Source organism: Parus major, chromosome 6, assembly GCF_001522545.3.
Source record: "Parus major isolate Abel chromosome 6, Parus_major1.1, whole genome shotgun sequence".
In the NCBI taxonomy this organism is placed as follows: domain Eukaryota; kingdom Metazoa; phylum Chordata; class Aves; order Passeriformes; family Paridae; genus Parus; species Parus major.
In genome coordinates this window covers 5127140-5133139 of record NC_031775.1, presented here as the reverse complement: position 1 = coordinate 5133139, position 6000 = coordinate 5127140, and positions in this window count along the sequence as shown.

Sequence of the window (6000 nt, the reverse complement as noted above, 5' to 3'; positions counted from 1 at the left end):
TCCTATGCTGAACTTAGTAAGTTAAAGCCCACTGAACTAAAGCCCAGGGGAGGAGCAAAAGGAGGGGAGGGGCTGCAAAGGCTATAAAAACTGAAGGAGAAGCAGAGGTGCTCATTCAGAGCTTGTTGCTAGAGGGTGAGAGAAGAGTGATCAGAGGTAAAAGAAGTAGAAGGGAAACTGCTTCATGCTTCTTGGGCTTAAATGGGGCTTTTTCTTCTATTATGTATGAAGTGTAAACTGGAGAAAGAGATTTTTATCTTCCAAAACCTATAGGAACGATGTGCATAAAATCTTCCATCCCATGGCACTTTAGTGGTTGCCCTCTCTTAAGTAGTTTAGGTCTGTGTTTGTTTAACCTGTATGTTTGCTTGTACACTGAACTAAGGGTTCCTTATAGCTTCTTCTGTTGAGTTCTGGCATCCAGGACTTCAGCTGGCTTTTGCTGAGGTTGGCTTATACTAGTTCATAACACTGCTGGATGCCCCTGGTGGGAAAATAGTTGTAAATTCCTACTATCTTTGGACTTCAGTCACTGCTCCCTGCTGCTGTACTACACTATTATGCTAAAGAAAGAGGTGTTTAATTAAGGAATAAGTAGCAAAACATCTAATAACTGTAGGGATGAACTGCCATGTATGATATTTTGACCACAAATCCCAGCTGGTCACTAATAGCAGAGCAAATGCTTTGCTCAAAGCTGTAAAAGGGAATTGTTGTTGTAGCTTTATACAATGAGCGAGGACAAGTAGGTGTAGGGCTCTGTGCAGCTCATGTACTTCCAATTAACTTCCATAGAGTGCTTTTCTATTACTTTTTCCTTATTCAGGGAGATAATCTACCTACTTATAAGAGGTGTTGTGGTGCTAATTAATTAATCTTAGTAATATGCTTTTATAGCACTGCCTGCTCAAGTATGGAAAAGTTAATGATCAGCTACTGTGATTGCTTGAATTAGGCTTCCAATAGCCCATTCAGATTTTCATTTACCCTCTTCAGATGTTGTAATGCATTTTTTGTTTGACACTTCTTCCTCTTCTCCTGGAAGTCCTCAAAACCCTTGCAACAAGCAGGTAAAATATTTCAAAACAGGAAGGGAGCCTTCTATTTCTGAAGGAATATGATGCTCTTTCACAACCACAGCTCTTTTCTAATTAGCAATGGAAAAGCAGATTTCATCTGAGGCAGGCTCCAATACCTACAATTCAGCAGAAAGCAGAGCTAAGAGGAAGCCATCTGTGTAGGTGGCACTCATCCAAAGGGAAGGGTGTGAAGGTTGTCCTAATGACTCACCTGTGGCCCTGCCTAAAGAGTTGCTCCAGTACTTCCCTGCAGCTGGAGGTTAGATTGTGATGGGATAAGGGGGAGGACCTGGAGCTGAGTGCGTGCATGAGGCTTGCAAAGACCCTTCTCAGCTAAGGTGAATCTGCTCCTGAGGATGATTCTGCATCTAATAACAAGGCCTGGTTTCTCCTCTTGTTTCCTACCATGAACACTTCAGCCTCCTTTAAATATTCTTTTCCTTTTTCATCCTACCAGTCCAAATGGCAGTAAGTGTAACAGTACTACCAAGGGCATAGTCTGCTGAAAAGGATGCCAATGAGGCAAGGCAAGGACAGAAGGTGCTATTCTCCCTGAACTTTAAATCCTCTGAATCTGTCTTTAGCAAAAGCTGTGGGTTTTGTTAACCAGATTAGTTTAATAACAATAGACTCCATATATACTCCATTGACAAATATAAGTGTCACACTGGCATCTGCGTGACTCTGGGACTAGACCAACCAGGGGTTGAGTGGAAAAATGAAATAGGGATGGGTGCAACTGGGTTGCCTGAAAATAAAGAACTTTAATAACGCATAAAATAACAAAGGAACATAAGCCAGTATGCACAGTATGGGATCAACCTCAGAAGACAGAACAGTGGGACAAACATAGTAATATATATAGTAGGGTTGAGGGTACAGAGTCCAATGAAAAACAAGAACTGGAAACATAACTATATATGGAAAATGTATCCAACCAATCAGAAACAAGGAATAGAAACATTGCTTCATATAGAATGACAATGTTAACATAATTCCCATGATCCTGTTCTTCTCACTGTAATTTAGCTAGATGTTTTCCCTCCTGCCATCCTGCTTTTCACAGCCTTAAGTTGATGCCTCTCCTGTGTGATCAGTCAAAGCCTGTCCCCTGTCCATCCCAGCCAGCCTGACTCCCACATATAGATGTTCTCGCTAAAGTCTGAGTCTCTGTTAAAAAACCCTGGTCCTAAGCTTCACATAAACATGGCTCTCAGCTGAACCTGGGCACTTCCCAAAGGTATTTATACCAGATCAAGTGATGTGCTGTGACTGAAATCTGTTTATCAGCCTATCTGGGAGGAGTGTGTTGCCTCTTCATCCTTTCACAAAAAATAGTGAGGACTGGGCAGTGTCTGATGGCTGTGACTGTGCCTTGTTCTGTCCTACCTGAGGTGCTGCACAAGCCCTCAGTCACTGATGGCACTTGCACAAAAACAAGTGTAACTTTAGGTGTGCTCTGATGTGAGCACACACAGAGCTAGATTTAATCACACTCGTTGCCCACACCTTATAGTTTATAAAAAGCTTATGTTCCAAGAGGGAGGAGAATGTATGGAGAGGAAAGAATCACTTCAATTTGAAAGGCAAGAGTAGACAGAGTTTAAACTTCTAAAACTATATATATGAAATACATGGAAAAACATATGTAACTTAAACTAAGGGCATGGAGCCAGAAAACCAAAGGACAGCACCTCAGAGGGACAGTTGCAGCTTGCTGTTTAAAGGGCCCTCAGCTACTCTGGACAAAAGGGAGAAGCTCCCACTACAGGGAAGGTGCCAGGCTCTACTGTGTCTGCTGGAGTTGAGAATTGAACGGGTGTGAAGTGGCAGAAGTCAGCAGGTCTGAAGTCTCATTTCTAGGTGAAAAATTGCACTGTGAAAGCAGAAAGCTACAGTAAAAAAAACCCACAACACTGATCCACTAATCAGGAAAGAACTCATCAGAGACACATAAACACAACTTCACACCCTTCAATATATAAACCACTCAACAAAATAAATTATGCTATGCTGGCAAAGTAGTAAAAGGACTTAAGAAAATTGAAAAAGCTTATAGCAATGAAGGATTATTCCCAGTGCAATAGAAGGAATGTGTATCACACTAAGTGACTCTGCTTTGCCTGTGAAAATCAGCCAAGTGAGGAGGAAGCAATGCTGATGGCAGAAGTGATGCTGGACACATATTTACCTTGGTTCTCTGCAGTCAGCAATAGGCTCAGGGCCATACTCAAGGCAAGACATATCTCCCTCTTTCTCTACTATCACTGCTCACAGAAGGGATTTCTTTTGTTTATATGCTACTGTGCAGCTCTAGAATTGGAAACAGATTAATTCACGATGGGCAAAAGGGATTCCTAGAGAACAGGGAAGGGTAGGTGACCCTGGGGATCACAAGAGCTGAATCTACAGCATCATTTAGGGTGCTTGGTTAGGGCAAAATTATTCAAGATTATTTAAAATCTGTGGCAGATGCTATTTGTGCTGTGTATGCCCATATGATTTAGCATCATGCAGAACAAAAACTGGCGTTCACTGAAGTCTGAGGCCAGATTTCATCATTAAGAATATTGGGCAGGACTAGTATGTCTCACTCCCAGGAGCTGATGCCTGGGTGTGGCTCCTCTGCTCAAAGGAGCAGTCTTTCAGTTCCACAGTCACTTCATGGATCTGACCTCTTTGGCACACAACAATATAGGAACACTACAATATTCCAGGAATAGATAGAAGGAATAGAAGGATAAATCACTTTGCTTTCCCTTTCTCCCCTTTCATGGGCTGAACCTGCACTTGCCATCAGGCAAATGATGAGCTCCTGAAATGACACCCAATAGAAGCCCAACCTGTACAAATACAGGAGACTCTGCTGCAGCACAGGGAGGTGAACAGCAGGTTTGGGTCTTTGTAGTGAGGCAGGAGAGTCCTTAATCACAATTTCAGGAACAGCCACAAGCAGATGACCAAAGGTCTGCTCTGCCCTGGTTCCTCCTTCTGACAGTGGCCAACGGCAGATGCTCCAGGAAGTATAAAACAGAGCTAAGTACAAAATTATATTTGTAGTATATTCCCAACTTTCAATGCCTTGAGCTTAAGTTCTGAAGTAGAGGTGATGATCTGTATTTGATAGGTTTTTTTCCCTAGTGGTTTCTTTTGGGAGCTGTGTAAGCTTCCAGCCCGTGTTCTCTGGCAAGAAATTTTGCAGCTCAGCAAACACTGGTGTGAAGAGGAGCTCTTGGTTGTGAATCTGCCTTGTGCTAGTTTCATTTGATCCTGTCCAACTTTCATGCTAATAGAATGCTTAGTTACTCCCCAAAAGCCTTTCCACCTTCCAAAAGTTTGGGGTTCTCCAGTTTCCACATCAGGCTGAACACAGCCTTCCATGTACTACAGATGCGTGCTTTCTTGACTGTCTAGAAGGGCTAACTCTTCTTGAGGAGCCTGCTGGCTTCCTGCAGTATGCCAGTGAACAGAGAACTAATATGGAGGTTGTGCCAGTCTGCCCTTCCTGTGCCCAGTTAAAGCCTTGTCAAAGAATGAGGATGCTCAGGAAATGCCAAGTGCCCATGCCAATGGTTTTGACTTGGTTAGTGCTTCACTTAGCTGATGCTAAATCAGAAGATGATGGTGTAGCTGCTGAAGGAACAACGGGAAAATGTGGTGACTGGATTTTAGTCCCTAGGTATTGCAATTGAGGATCTGTCAAAAAGGAATTTAAAGGGATCTGTCTTATGTGTCCCTGAAAGAAAATAGCTGATGAAGCAGTCGCAGAGAGAGCAGTTGAGCCTGTAGCTTACACCTGACAGTCCATTCAAGCATTGATTAGGATCAGTTGAGCACCTAAAGGAAAGGAGAGATTAGAGGCAGATCTTGATAATTTGCATGACCTTGGCAAAACCATTTCTGTTTCAACTCTGCTAAATAATAGAAGTAAGAATCCAGAGACCAGTCTGGTACAACTTTTGGATTCAGGAGGTGAAAAGTGTACTGGAGTGGTTATGGGCACTTGTGGATGCTGGACAGCTTGCCAAGATGTGGCTTAGTGAATGTGCAATAATTCCATTCAGTGCAGGTGGTGCAGTGAAAACACACTGAACTGCTGTGTGTTAACCTGCTGCCATCAGTGTCACCTGGATTTATAATTAGTATTTACAACAATAGCATTAGAGTATCACAAGAACTTTCAATAATGGAAGGTGATCAGCATGTAACTGTTGGATATGTTGGGTTCTTAGGTAGGCTCGTTGCAAAGAAGCACATGGTTACCTGGGAAAAGCCTCCCTCTTGCACTGAATTCTTCCTCCCAGCACTCCTAGAGCAAAGAGATGAGCACTACTAGGTCAGAGCAATGATTTGTCTGTCCCTTACGCTGTCTGAGAGCGGCCAAAACGTGATGCCCAGAGAAACAAAGAACAGTATGAGCAGTTAGCCACAGCTCTTCTGCAACCCCCCAGCTATTTGTTCAGTTTTGGAAATTGCTCAGTCAGGCATGTTTTTCTATGCATTTATTAACTCTCAGTAAACTTCTCATCCATGAACCTTTCCAGGTTACCTGGGAACTTGAAGCTCTTCACACCCCCAGTGTCATGTGGCAAGTTCTTTAGCTTGACTGCTTTGCATGGGAAGTCTGACAGGGACTGAAAAGCAGCTTAGAAGGGCTGAAAGTGCAGTGGATTAGACTGCTGGATATCTGTTCAGTGTCTGGGTACCAGATTTAAGGAAACAATCTTTTGAAGAACAAGGGACAGTGTAGTTCTAGGATGACACTCCCTGGCCAAGTCTCTGCATTAATGGGCTGGGCAGGTGTGCAATGTCAAAACAAAAGCCATTGAATCCTACCCCTACAGCTGCAGCAAGTGCCTGCCTTTTACAGATGCATGGGACATGTGCTCCCTGTACTCCCACTCAGTGCAAGGCACAGAAC